This window comes from Pristiophorus japonicus, chromosome 1 (assembly GCF_044704955.1).
Source record: "Pristiophorus japonicus isolate sPriJap1 chromosome 1, sPriJap1.hap1, whole genome shotgun sequence".
Taxonomy (NCBI): Eukaryota; Metazoa; Chordata; class Chondrichthyes; family Pristiophoridae; genus Pristiophorus; species Pristiophorus japonicus.
The window spans coordinates 440575621-440590885 of NC_091977.1; the positions used below are offsets into that span (position 1 = coordinate 440575621).

At 43.1% G+C, this 15265-nt stretch overlaps 1 protein-coding gene across 3 annotated transcripts in view; it reads left to right on the forward strand.

Moving 5' to 3' along the window:
* The first annotated feature begins 1318 nt into the window (after window positions 1-1318).
* greb1l (GREB1 like retinoic acid receptor coactivator) overlaps window positions 1319-15265 on the forward strand; it is a 398395-nt gene continuing 384448 nt past the window's right edge. For 2 of the 3 annotated variants that reach the window (XM_070892951.1, XM_070892964.1), the window contains exons 1-2: window positions 1319-1384; window positions 10156-10248. The gene's annotated coding sequence lies outside the window, so the exon portion shown is untranslated. Of the gene's footprint in view, window positions 1385-1699; window positions 2193-10155; window positions 10249-15265 lie in introns of those variants that run through there. The other variant, XM_070892957.1, reaches the window with a different exon arrangement.

Sequence of the window (15265 nt, forward strand, 5' to 3'; positions counted from 1 at the left end):
GAAGGTTCATTAGGTTGATTCCGGAGATGAGAGGGTTGACTTATGAAGATAGGTTGAGGGGATAATGAGGGAGCTCGACAAAGTGGATGCCGAGAGGATATTTCCACTCATAGGCGACTCTAAAACTAGGAGACATAGTCTTAGAATAAGGGGTCGCCTAAACTGAGACGAGGAGAAATTTCTTCTCTCAGAGGGTTGTCAATCTATGGAATTCTCTGCCCCAGAGAGCTGTGGAGGCTGGGTCATTGAATATATTTAAGGTGGAGATAGACAGATTGTTGAGCGATAAGGAAGTAAAGGGTTATGGGGAGCAGGCAGGGAAGTGGAGCTGAGTCCATGATCAGATCAACCACGATCTTATTGAATGGCTGAGCAAGCTTGTGGGGCCAAATGGCATATTCTGGCTCCTATTTCTTATGTTCTTATGTTTCCCAACTAGAGTGCAGTTCAACTGTGGAAGGATCTGTAAATGAGGGTGAGGATTTTGAAGTCAATTTGTTGGTGCACAGGGAGCCAGTGAAGATGGGTAAGGGTTGAAGTGATGGACATTTGTAAATTTGTGGGGGAATAGTACTCAGGTTGCAAAGTTGTGGATCAGCTGGAATTTGTGAAGAGTGGGGGTGGAGTGGCTGCTAGGCAGATCATTAGGGATTTCCAGTCTCAGTATGATGAAGACATGAATAAGGATTTCAGTAACAAAGTGGGCTCAGATTGGGGCATACGTGGGCAGAGTTTGAGGAGGAAGATGTCAGTCTTGGCAATGAACTGAAAGTGGGAAAGAAACTTCACCTCAGGGTAACAAAGAATTTTGAGATTGTGCACTATCAGGCTCAGCCTGAAGAAGCAGCTAGGGAGGTTGATATAGGTGCTGGTGTTCGCCAAACAGGATGGCTTCAGTTTTGCCAATTATAAGCTGTAGGAAATCTCTATTTGTGAAGGGCATGATGTTGGACAGGTGTTCAGATAGTACAGCAGCACGCTTAGAGACAGTGTTTCTGGTGGAGTTGGATCAGTGTAGATATGGATTTTGTTGATTTATTATACTCTGGAGTGGTGAGAATATCCATAGTGCCATCTAGACTATTTTAGTAAGTCATCTGGATTTGGGGTTCTCAACCAGGGCGGGGAGTTGTGGCCCCCTCGGGGACTGAGATAATTTCAGGGTGTCCGCCAGTTGGTCTGTCCCATCAATATACAGGGGAGGCTACTGTTGTTTATGCCATAAAATTCAGCAGTCTGCCCTGTATATTGAGACGAATGGAATAATCTTGGCTATACAAAGACTGTGCGCGCAGCGATTTCAGGTTCTTACTGTTGGACACCATTTGAACGATTAGACAAGTCCCGTTGCTTGTCACTGACTTTTACAGCAGTATTTATCTCGGTACGTTTTTTTTTGATCCAGTCCTAATCGTTTCCATGTTCATAAACCACTCACCGCTTTTAACTATTAAATAAAATAGTGGAAGTTATAACTTCTCTTCTGGGGGATTAAAGCCCGATTTGGGGGTGGGGAAATCCGTGAGTTAGTCCGGCGTTGCGTGGGCCAAGGTAGCATGAACCTGCCCTCTGTCGATTAGAAGCCACTCGAGCATTTGAAAAGAACGCCGTTAACGGAGAGAGTGCGTGCGCGCCACGTGGCCTGGGTGGGTGATGGAAAGAAAGACTTTCCAGTCCTTGGTTCTGCGGCAAGGCTGTAATAGTCGACATCCGGCGTGACTCTCCTTCAATGTCTTCAGTCTGAGCTAAAAAAAAAATAGCTGAATGCGTTATCACTATTTTCCTCGTACCTCAGACTCGGAGCTTTCGATTCATGGATGGATAGGACGTCTGGCCGCTCGTATCCTTTGCGATACTGTTGGCATTTTGTGAAAGGGTTGGGGAGGAGGAAAGAGGGAGACTGTCTTTGTTACTAAAAGATTTATGGCAATAAGGTCGGGTGGATAAAGTCGCTCCAGGTCCTGTTTATTCCTTCATTTCTCTCATGTGCCACCCGCCTTCACGTGTTGGGGCTTGATGTCGAAATAAGAGTGACGTTCTGTTTTATGAAAGGGAGGACGTGGACCTGGATTAATAGTCCACTCTGACCGGATGTGCACAAAACGAGCCTGCAGAGTGGGCTTGTTTCTCCTTATTCCTTTCCTGTTAAGCAAATCGTTGATGGGGTGGAGCAGACCTCGGGCAGCAAATGGGTATGTAATGTAAATGTAGGATAAAATCAGAAAATGCTGCAAATATACAGCAGGTTAGGCAGCATCCGTGGAGAGAGAAGCAGAATTTAACGGCCCGTAATTTGCGGTCAGTGGTGAAGCAAGGATGCTCGCCGTTGGCCTTGAAGAAAGCTGCCCACAGAGATCTGAGAAGTTTGCCTTTCTCAATGTGCATTTGATTGTGCTGCATCATAATAGGAATTCCCAGTGAAGAGCTACAGTGAGGTCGGGTGGATCTAAGCAGCCAATCACATTGAAGAATTCTCACAGCAAACCAGGAAATGAAAAGCAGCTTTTATTTGGACTTTAAAAAAATGTTACAGAGAGCGAAATAAAGATTGGGACTTTAACATGCGGATAAGAAAAAAGCTGAAATATCATGAAAAAACTTTAAAATTGTTTTAATTTTTATCATAATGGAGAAATTTGACACTCCAAAAATATAAAAAATAGTTTTCCAGGTCCTGCTGGTTAGCAGTCAATACGCTGTTTAAAACCCCAGTTACACGTATTGCAACAAGGCTTAACATTTAATGGGGAAATTAACAGCTATATTAGTGCGGAAAAGCCCAAGTTTTCGTCATTCCATTGATTACACTGATTGCCGGGGTGGGGGGCTTGGGACAGACTGTATCGGAGCAGTGAATGACCGCAACTTCAGGATTTCCTCGTTTTGATGTGCATGCGTTAAATCTTGCAGTTGCGATTAGTTTCCGTTTTTGCGGTCATTACCCACCGCAAAATCCGGGCCAATGTTTCAGGTCGATGACTTTGCGTTTCTCTCTCTACAGATGCTGCCTGACCTGCTGAATATTTCCAACATTTTCTATTTTTATTTCAGATTTCCAGCAACTGCAGTATTTTGCTTATATAAATTTAGGACTTAATAAATTCTTCTTTACATAAGGTGTAATAGAGCTATTAATAACTAACAACTGATTTTTATACAGAAAAACTACTTGTGTTTTGTTATAGGGGTCCGCAGAAATTTTATAACACGGGAGGGGGGCCTTATAAGCAAAGAGGGTGAGAACCCCTGATCGAGATGATCGCAAAACACATAATCTGCAATTAATAGAGCTTGACTTAAAAGCGGATTGCTGTACAAAACAGGAGTTGCTTCTTATCAGTGGTTACTCAAAATTATACAGTGAAAAGAAGGGTTCTGTATTCAAATCTATTAGTTTTTCTCACTTTTCTGCACTTAGAGTGAGACTGAGTATGTACCAATGTTTTACAAAACAAACCTCTAGACTGTACCATGTAACATGAAAGAAAGTTCAAACAAATCCAGATGTACAACATTCAAGTGTTTAAGACTTGAGCACAAAATATAGGTGGACGCTCCAGTGCAGTACTGAGGGACTGCTGCACTGTCTGAGGAGCCGTCTTTTGGATTAGATGTTAAACCGAGGCCCGTCTGCCCTCTCAGATGGGCTTAAAGATCCTATGGCACTATTTGAAGGGGAGTTCTCTCCGGTGTATTGGCCAATATTGATCCCTCAACCAAGACCATTAAAACACATCTGATCTGGTCATTATCAGATTGCTATTTGTGGGACCATGCTATGTACAATTGGCTGCCGCGTTTCCTACATTGCAACTGTGACTACACTTCAAAAGAACTTCATTGGCTGTAAAGTGCTTTGAGACATCCTGAGGTTGTGAAAGATGCTATATAAATGCTTTTCTTTTTTCTTAAGTATCACTTTCATTATTCACTTTACCCCATCTTGCCTCCTGAGCTGGAGAAAACTGCTTCATTTGTGGTCCACAGTAAAATTTGTTGCAAGTGCGCATTCTCACCTGTTCAGGAGCGGATCATAGAGTATGAGTATTATAGTGAGGGCTGGTGAAAATGTTTTTATATTAATGCTTCTTTCCTTCACATACTGTTCCAAAATGTGGCAAATTGCAGAAAATTTGATTTGTATTTTCACAGAACTGCCAATTGCCAGAATTTAAAAAAAACTTTTAGTTAGATCAGATTTTCCTCTGCAACCTAACTTCTCCCTGCCAAAAATATGTAGATTTTGGGTGTAAACTTTACCGCATACATGTTTTGTTTGGTGATTTCTGCAATAATGCTGAATTTTATTCTCTTTTTAAAATAAGTAAAGACAGATTTAGAATACACGATTATACATTGAAGCAAAATAATGTATGACTGCCAGTTTTAAGAATAGTGAATTGGGGGATATTTTGTGAGATTATGAATACAGCCGCCCTCCCAAAAAAGTGACATACCAAAAGTCAGTGAGCCTGTTTCTGAAGAGAGGGACTGACCTAGGCAGTTGATTGCAATCCTTAGTGAGGTGTAAATAATCATTGCAAGACATTTAGTGAATCAAAAATTGTTTTCAAGTTGTGAAGCAGCTGGAGGAAATGACAGTCATTTCTGAAGCAGGTGTTTGTGAACTGATGATATTTTAGGACAAAGCGAGATAGGATATGGTAGGTGACAGTTTTGTTCCTTAGGTTATATCTATTTAAGGTCCTCCAGAACTATTGATTTATTTTTTGGGAGGAATAAAGTGGTTACACAAACCAGATGGCCTTCCCATCCTCATCTTAGTTCTAGAGCTAATGCTATTTCTAACTCTTTTTCCCTGAGGTAGAATCACAAAATGTGATTGTCAGCATTCCTCTTTATTTTGGATCACTGCAGGATCCAGACATGTTGGAGCCATTTTTTTTCTCACAACTGAGCCAGGTTTGAGAAAAAATCTTGGATGTTCGGCTTTGATGATACTTTTTAAATGTTCCATATTTCACTTGAATATCTCTAAATCTCTTCTAACAAGAGTAAAGGGAATCACAGAGCAAATGATGAACAGATAAAGCTGATGCATAGCACATCATCTTTCTAAGAGATATTTTACAACAGGAATCCGAGTAATGAGAGCTTGAAACAGTCATGCCTCATGATCTTTGGTGAACAGAGGAATAAAAATCTCCATTATCAGGATAAGAAAGTGGTCATTAATCTACTTGACATGACATATCTTCATGTAATTGTTAGCTAGATCTCATCAATTAAAAACAATTCTGCATTGTTAAATGGAACACTTTAAAATTAATACAATGACCTATGTATTGCAGTGATCTCTAGCACTATCCTTGGTAGCTCTCCATCTACATATATTTATATTTAAAGCTTTAGTCATGCAAATATTTCCTTTGAATGTTGCTAGGAGCAGAAAACGCTGATTAAGTTTTTTTTGAACAAGGGGGAAAATGCCTCTTGAAACAGAGGCCATCTGCCCTGAGGGGATTGATTTCCTGTGAGCAGGGCTTTGTTGCTGGAAGACAATTGATGGTGTTTGTAGATAATACTGATCTTGATGACAACGTACTCAACCAATGTTATATTAAATACAGGAACTATGGAAGATGCAGTATTGACCAGATGCCATAAAGCAAGGACCAATACGCACACCCATTATAGGTTTACTCGCATTACTCAGCATAATGTTTGCTTCTGCTATCCTATTCATGATTTCCCTCCCCTCCCCCATCTTGCTGAAATGTGTGGTAGCCCTTGGGTGCAAAGATGCCTGGGAAGTTTACATAGGAGCGATCCATCCTGTTTGGCATGGATTATCAGGAATGAGGCTGGAATAGCCTATAGCTGTCATTCAGGTTTTGTTCGAAAGGCTGTGAGCCTGCTGGGAGAAACAAAGGTGGGGAGGGGACATGGGGAGGGTGGGGGTAGCTGGTAGATCTGTAGTTTGAGACTGCAAAATCCAAAATGGATTGAATTTCTTTATCTGTCAGTTCTTTTCTGTCCTAGTGCTATAGAAGCCTTTTTATTAGTCTATTGCAGTTTTTATTGTCAACCAATTGCTTTTTACAATCAAAATTTTTCAATTTAGAAATTTGAAAGAGCAGTTTTGTCCAACTAGTGATTTTATGTTTTAGTAAAGTTCCATTTATGTTACAGTGTTTAATGTGTATTTGTCGTGTACTGGCATCTATCTAATTACCAAGAGCCAACTTGTTAATGCAGAGTTTTTTTATGCTATTAGCAATGTCCTATCTAATTTTTTTTTGCCATGCAGTGGGTGTGCACAGTAGCTTTTCCAGCAGCACCTGGTGAGCAGCCGATGCAGGACCTCCCAATTTGGGCTATGCACTTTAAGGGGAACATTAGTCATTAGTGCTCAGAAATAAAGAAATGTGCATCAAAAAATGAAAGCTTCCATTTCTGGTCTGTGCTGAGTTATCCGACCTCAGCTGAGTGACAGTAGTATGCTAAAATTGGCTTCAATGCCCTTGGACTAGGAGGGAAGAAAAATCAGCCAGATTTCCATTTCTGATTACTGTCCAGTTATCCTGTTGGAAGGTGTGTATAATTGCTTCTTTATTGGCCTCTTTAAGTTGGATTCTGGGAGATTGACATCTGTGAATTAGGTCCTGGCATATACACTGCGAAATCCAGCTCCTTTGTCCCACCAGTAGACTTGTAGTTACAGTTTTTTGTGAGTTTGAGGATTGAATAACCCATCGCTGACCAGACTCATAACAACAACTTGCATTTATATAGCGCCTTTAATGTAGTGAAATGTCCCTAGGCGCTTCACAGAAGTATTATGAAATAAAAAATACGTGAATTATGGCCAATTGGATTATATACCAGAGGGTTGTGCTACATGTATGAGTAAGTATTTTCAGGAAAACAGGGCAGGGTGGATCGGGGGAAGGGGGGATTGGGGGGTGGCGGTGGTGGGTGAGGGGTGGCAGGGTGAAAAAATTGTAATTGTGGTCAGTTGCTCAGTGATGGTGTGGTTGTGCTAATGCAGGCTCACACATGTAGTTCTTGATATAGCAAGTTTCCAATCATGGTTATATTGAGGGTAGCCACTTTTCATTGAGAGAGTATAACATAAAACATGGAACAGCTTAGTCACCTTGTGTATCTCCTACATTGTAGTGCCCATTGGCTATAACTACTTTCCCCACCTACTGGGCACAATTACTGTTGCAATAAATTGTACTGGAAATCGCATCATATTTTCTGTTTGTACTCATCCAATTATGATGGATTGCGAAGGTTGTTATGTTGCTAAAGAGGACTCAAGTTGAATCAAATTTAGGAATGACTTCTCCCCTGCCCCCGTTGTCGCACCAAGTTTATCTAGTGCATAGCTAAACCATACAGACACAGAAAGTCCTAAATTCAATCCTCGGTTGCATCGAATTGGTTGATCTTCTTTGGGGCAGTGGGCTAAGGCTTACACTATGCCTTGACGATGCTCCTGAAACTGTATCCCAGCAAAGATACAGGAGAGGCCTTCAGGAGAAGAGGGGAGGAGAGAAGTTTGGTAGGCACTCCTTTTGGTTGTATTCCTGCAGCACAAAAGAAGAATGATAGAGGGTTACGGGGCAGGGTGGGAAGAGGAGGCTCATGTGAAGTATAAACACCAATATGGATCATTTTTGCCGAATCATCTATTGCTGTACTGTAGATTCTATGTAAGGTACTTATTTACCTTCAAAGAGCAAATGAACACTCCATTAAATAAGTTTAAAGTAATGGTTTTTCTTACTTATTTGTATCCTTACCTCTCCGGAGCATGCTATTTTGCACAACCAATCGATAGTTTAAAAACCTATTTTATTCCTATCTGTTTCTCTTCTGTGTGAAGATTATGAGCTGCACTCAACACTTTAGTTATAACAGTAGGGTTGAAGTAAGGGTCATTGTAAAGAAAGGACAAACTTGTATTTATATAGTGACCTAGAAATTCGGGGGTTTAGAGCCGGCTGCTAAGGCTGGTTTTGTGCAAAAAATGGCATTCGCCTCGCCATTTCTGGCACGGGCCGCTCCTGACACCATTTTGGTGAGGGCAAAAAAAGAAGGGTTGTTTAGCTTCGTCTGAAGCAGACTTTAGGCCATTCATTTCTGCTTCTGTTCCCTCTTGTAAATTTGCCTTTGTCTGAGGCAACCAATGCCAGCGATGTTTATTCTTGGACAAAAAAAAATTAAACAGCGCTGAATGGAAAAAAAGGTAAGTACTTACCAATCACTATTATCATCTCTTACCTGAATCCTGACTCCGACCTCCAGGCCCTCTCAGATTTCCTCCCGATCCTGGCCCCGTCCTGACCTGCCCCCGGTGACTGGCCCCATAGGCCCAACCCTCCACCCCCCCCGAAGCTGGCCTTGAGTCCCGACATGTCCCCGATGCTGGCTCCATGGTCCCAACCTCCCCCGATGCTGGGCCCAAGTCCTGACCTTCCCAAGATACTGGCCCCAGAGTCCTGACATGCCCATGATTGCAGCCTCGACCTCGCCCCCTGATCCTGGTCCCAACCTCCTCCCCCATGCCGACCTTGAGTCCCGACCCCCCGCCGATGCTGGCTGGATGGCCTCCCCAGTTGTGGCCCCGACCTTTCCCCCGATCCTGGCTTCTCCCCCCCCCCCCCGCTCCTCCCCCCGAAGCTGGCTCCAAGTCACGTCCTCTCCCCAGTGCTGGCCCAGAGTCCCAACGTCCCACTGATGCTGGCCCCGAGTTCTGTTGTTGGTCCCAAAGTCCCGACCTACCCCCCTTGTAGGCCCCGAGTCCCAGTGTTCCACCCCCCCCCAAAATCCGGGCCCGAGTCCCGACCTCCCACTTTGTAGGCCCTGCATCCCAATCTATCAGAGTCCTTGCTGAATGCCGCAATAATGATAATGAGCAGGCAGCACCATGTTCCGTGCTGGCTGCGATCTTTTTATGGGCGTGAGCAAACCTTGTCACACAGTGGCACCGCACGGTTACGGGCTTTATTGGATTTCTAGGCCAGTGTCTTTCATGTCCTTAGAACATCCCAAAGCTCTTCACAGTCAATTAATTATTTTGAAGTGTAGTTACTGTTATTACATAGGCAAATTTGGCACCCAATTTCCATACAGTAAATTCCCACAAAGAGAAATTAAGTTTAACGGGTCAAAATTCAGTATCGCCCCATTTGGGGGCAGTAATGCCCCGGCCACAAAATTGGGGGATCTGCCCCCAGGAGGAAGTGGAGCGCAATGTCGGGTGCTCCACTTCCTCTCAGCAGCGGGACCGGGACGGTAAGCGCGCAAATTTTGCAGCGCTACGCGGCCTCTCCGCGTAGCGTGGTGCGAACACAGAACCCTCCCCTTCCGTTAAAGGGGAGGGCATGCTACGAGCTCTGCAGTGGGGCGAGGGGCCTCCCTTATGCCACCAGGGATGCAGGGTGCCGTGGCCGGAGCCTGGCACGGAAGCGGAGTGCCAGGCTGCACCATCGCGGCATGGACCCCACAAAATATACAACGAAAAGTCGGCCGCGCAAAAAAAATGGTGCCGCGCACCTCCCCTTTACTTTTTACCCCGCGAGCAGAGTGCGACCCGATTCACGGCCTGCGAGGCTGGCACTGATATCGCCCGCAGCAGCCTCACGGGGCGCTGCCCAATTTCCGCGACGGAGTGAGAATGGGTCGTTGCACATGGTAATGATGTCATCATGGCAGGAGTGGGTGCTACCGGTATTGCTCCTCTGCTAACTCCTATGCAATTTTGAGGGAGGCGGTAACGCCCATCCCACCTGGGCGAGAAATCGTTTGTGCCCCATTAGAGCTCCCCAGGGGCGCTAAAGAGCAGCGCAAACGATGCAACTTTCTCCCCCTAAATGACTAATCTGTATTTTTGGAGAGTTCGCCTGCTCTTTTTTGAATAGTGCCTGAACAGGCAAATGGGGCTTTGGTTTAACATCTCATCTGAAAGATGACACCTCTGACAATGCAGCACTCCCTCAGTACAGCACTGTTGATTTTGTGCTCAAGTGGGGCTTCAACTCACAGCCTCTAACTCATGCCAAGAATGCTTCACTGAGGAAAGCTGACACCTGTAGGGGAATTGTGACTGAACTCGTATTGTCTGTAGCACATTGTCATGTACTCCAATATGACCTAGAATATTTGTTGTTCAATTTCCAGCTATAATTAATAGAGGAATGTGAATGAATTTTAGAAACACGTGTACAAAGAAAATCGGAAAAGGAAGTCTCTGAAACCAGGCAAAACAAGAATGTAAGTGTACAAGGCTAATTGTGCATCATGTTTACTGAGCAGTAGAGAAATAATGTTACATCAAACCCTTAATAGCCACAATTTTGTCTGTGTTTATTGCAGAGTTGAACACTTTGCAGACGCCAAGAAAGGGGCTCTGTTATCTTAATCTGTAGCTTTTTTGGATTTTAATTTGAAAATGTGACATTAAGGTTCCTAATTATTTTTGTAAGTCACTTTTATTTTGTAAGGAATGTATGTGAACTAGTTCAAAGTCTCCTCTGGGTGAGGAAAGGTGGTTTTATTTTCTTTAGAAATCTCTTTTCAATTTTTGTATCTGATTCTGAAAAGCACTTTACTGGCCATCCATCTTTGACTTGAGACTTAGATTTGAACTAGGTCACTTTTGTAACAAGAGGGCAAAGGGCAGATGTTTGCAAGGGTGAAATTTAGTTGTTTAGTGATAAAACCCAACCTTAAAACAACATTGGGTAGACAATTAACTACACTCTTTGCAGACATTTGATTTTTATTGAGATACTGGTTAGTATCTGAAGGTCAAAGGATTGCTGTGTATCTGAAAACTGAAGCCAGCTCATTCACAGGTGATTTATTTTTACTGGCCATGGATACTTAGTGTAAAACCATACGTGAATTTGGCAACAGAATTTACACAACATTTTTAGTTGAATGAGCAGGGGAGGGGGAGAGGTAACCACTTAATGTTTAATACAAATTTGTTTAATACAAATCTGTTTAATACAAATACAAAGCAATTTTGGTTTCCATATTTACGAAAGGATATACTTGCTTTGGAGGCAGTTCAGAGAAGATTCACTAGGTTGATTACGGGGATGAGGGGGTTGACTTATGAGGAAAGGTTGAGTAGGTTGGGCCTCTACTCATTGGAATTCAGAAGATTGAGAGATGATCTTATTGAAACGTCTAAGATTATGAGGGGGCTTGACAAGGTGCATGCAGAGAGAATGGGCTCAATTTTGACCAAGCCCGTTTTTCGACGCACTTACTGGAGTTGTGCTGCTTATTTACGTTCCCAGATGCGCTGAAAAAAAATGTTGGTACTTTGGCCATTGTCTGGCCATTTCACTGCAGTCGCGCAGCGTGGCCAGTCATTCAGCACTGGAAAATGTGCCGGGACGTCTGCACATGCGCAGTGGGGTGATTCATGATGTCCGCGCATGCTCAGTAGCGCTGCGAGTCTGCAACAACAGTCCCAACTGATGTAGGTCTCTCTGTCAGTTTGAGAGCATGACATTGTTCTTCCTCCGTGTTGCTGGGCTCCTTTAGGTAAAATTCTCTGCATTTATTCTGCCTCCTTTGTTGGGCTAGGGATGGGCAGGAGAACTGATAGAAATCACCGGCAGGCAGGAACACTATCAGTTCTCCTGTCCGCCCCTAGCCCTGGCCGAATGGCCTCCCGGTGCGTTGTCCGCCCCTAGCCCAGGCCGAGTGGCCTCCCGGTGCGTTGCCCTGGCCGAATGGCCTCCTGGTGCGTTGTCTCGCCCCGGCCGAGTGGCCTCCTGGTGCGTTGTCCCGCCCCTAGCCCCGGCCGAATGGCCTCCTGGTGCGTTGTCCCGCCCCTAGCCCCGGTCAAGTGGCCTCCCACACCGGCCCGCTGCTTTCCCGGGCCAAGTTTGAAGGTGAAGGTAGGACTTCAATTTTTTTATTTCTTATTGAATTGTTAGTACTTTTTGTTTGCAAACATTGCTAAGGGTAAGGCTCGGGGTTGGTTTAGATGCAGGTCCTCTCTGTTTCCCGTCCCTATCCCAGGCCGAATGGCCTCCGATGTACCTACCTGCGCCGATTTCTTTAACTCTCTGCAAGGGTTTTCTGAAGTGGCCACATACTCTGGCCTAAGTAGAAATGGAGTAATTATTAGCTGGCAAAAGTTGCCCAAATGGGCAGAACTGGCCTAGGTGGCTGGTAACGCCCCCTTTTGAGAAAAAAAACTAACCTAAAAAAAACATAACTAAGTGAGCTACATTGGTGCAAATTGATTGGGGAAACTGGGGATTTTTAAGTTACGCCAGAAAAATCAGGTTACTCCAAAAAAACGGAGCAACTCCTGGCCAAAATTGAGCCCATTGTTTCCACTGATGGGGGAGACTAGAACTAGGGGGCATAATCTTAGAATAAGGGACCGCCCATTTAAAACTGAGATGAGGAGAAATGTATTTTCTCAGAAGGTTGTAAATCTGTGGAATTTGCTGCCTCAGAGAGCTGTGGAAGCTGGGACATTGAATAAATTTAAGACAGAGATAGACAGTTTCTTAACCGATAAGGGAATAAGGGTTTATGGGGAGCGGGCAGGAAAGTGGACCTGAGTCCATGATCGGATCAGTCAAGATTGTATTAACTGGCGGAGCCGGCTCGAGGGGCTGTATGGCCTACTCCTGCTCCTATTTCTTATGTTCTTAATTTAAAAGTAATCAGCCCAGCACTTCTGCTCACTGGAGTTTCGAGATTATCAACCCCATCTCCCTCCCAAAAATGCAGCTTGCGATATAGAATAATGTTCCTGAGAGGCAACTCTGCTTCTCTTGAAGTACTCATTTAAATTTGTTTTTAAAAATAGTTTAATTTGCTATTCTTTTTAATATGCAATATATTTAGCTGTGATAATTCAGTTCGTAAGCTATTTAATGGGAATGATTAGAAGCTACTGTCTTTGCGTATCATTAACTAGCTGTGCAATTAGGAAAATGGGATCTTGATTATAACGTGTTTTAATTATACTTTACCATGATTAGTTGGACATTAACTGTTATCTAATCGGAGCAGCGTTCTGTGAGATTGTGTCATTTTGTTTTTAGAATTGTGTTTGTACATAGAGTTTAATCTTTTAAAGAGACAATACTTCTTTAGGCTAAAGTCGAAGCTACACAAAACCATGAGACTGAAACTTTGGATTTGACCCCTCCACAGCATTTACTGTAATAAGTACTAGCAAAGTAGCTAATTAAACTGTCTCCTTCCAAAAATTTCCATCAGCAGAAAAGTGGTTAGCTTGTTATAAGTAGTATTTTGGTTGGTATGTTGTGTATGTAGTATATTCCACTTAACTATCATTCTTCAATGTTTATTATTTCTGCTTTTAAGCTGAAGGTTTTACATCTCCATTTATAGGAAATTCTTTATCTGTTAACAGAAAATCACTCTCATGAAATACTTAAGTGCATAGTTTACCACCAACTCTCTCCATTCTTGGTATTATAAATGTTAATCTGAACTGCTAGATTCTGGCTATCAGATCTATAAAGGGAAACAGTACTCAATGCTGGAGATGTATAAGAACATTGGGGTCAATTTGAACATGTTTTGTCTGCTGATAATGGCCTTAAAATTGGATCGGGGGCCTGACCAGAAGAGAACTTAGTTATAATTACGTTATTATGGGTAATTTCAATTTATCAGGGAGAGATTGGGAAATCTACGAAGGGCACAAGAGGAATGAAAACATGATTGTGGACACAATATGTACATGAAACAATTGACCAAGTAACCCAAGCAAGCAAGTGTACTGTTTGACCTGATATTAAGTAACAACTACGAGATGGTAGAGCAGTTAAAATCAGAGAACACCTTAGCAGTGGTGACAGTACAATGGTGTTTATGGCTAGCCTTATGATAGGAAACAGAATGAGTATAATAGAAACATTCAACTTTCGAAAGGCAGATTTTGACACAGTGAGAGGTGATCTTAGAAAACTGGACTAGATTGAAAAGAAAGACTTGCATTTATATAGCGCCTGCCATGACTGCCGGACATCTCAAAGCGCATTACAGCCAATTAAGTGCTTTTTGGAATGTAGTCACTGTTGTAATGTGGGAAACGCGGCAGCCAATTTGCGCACAGCAAGCTCCCAGAAACAGCAATGTGATAATGAGATTGCACTGTTGGAGGGGAAAAACATGAAAGAAAAGTGGATTATGTTTTAAAACACTATGTATAAAGTGCAGAACAGACACGTACCATTAGGAAAGAGAGGTAACAGATGAAAAAGACAGATTAGTCAACAATACAATTAATAGAGGATAACTAAGGAAAGAGTATGGCCTATTAGGGACCAAAATGGTGATCTATGTGTGGAGGCGGAGGATGTGGGTAAGGTACTTAATGAATACTTTGCGGCTATCTTCACAAAAGAGGGGGAATGATGCCGACGTTAAAGTTAAGGAGGAAGAGAGGGATATATTGGATGGGAAAAACATAATAAGAGAGGAAGTATTAAGGGGTTTAGCATCTTTGATAGTAGATAAATCGCGAGGACTGGATGAAATATACCATAGGTTATTAAAAGAAGCAAGGGAGCAAATTGCGGAGGCTCTGACCATCATTTTTCAATCCTCCCTGCCTACAGGAGTGGTGCCGGAGGATTGGAGAACTGCTAATGTTGTCCCATTGTTTAAAAAGGGAGGAAGGCATAAACCGAGTAGTTACAGGCCAGTTAGTTAAAACTCGGTGGGCAAATTATTGGAATCAATTCTGAAGGACAGTATAATCCTTCATTTAGAAAGACACAGATTAATCAAGGACAGTTAGCGTGGATTTATTAAGAGAAGGTCGTGTCTGACTGACTGAATTTTTTGAGGAGGTAACAAGGAGGGTTGACGAGTGTGTTTGATGTAATCTACATGGATTTTAGCAAGGCTTTTGACAAGGTTCCACATGGCAGGCTGATCAAAAAAGTAAAAGCCCATGGGATCCAAGGGAATGTGGCAAATTGGATCCAAAATTATGCTATAACTATATACAACACTAGTCAGGCCACTGCTTGAGTAATGCGTGCAGTTCTGCTCACCACATTACAGGAAGGATGTGATTGCACCAGAGAGGGTGCAGAGGAGATCTACGAAGATGTTGCCAGGACTGGAAAATTTTAGCTGAGGAATGGTTGAATAGGCTGAGGTTGTTTTCCTTGGAACAGAGGAGGCTGAGGGGAGATTGAATTGAAGTGTATAAAATGATGAGGGGCCTAGATAGAGTGGATAACAAAGACCTATTAGCAGAGGGGTC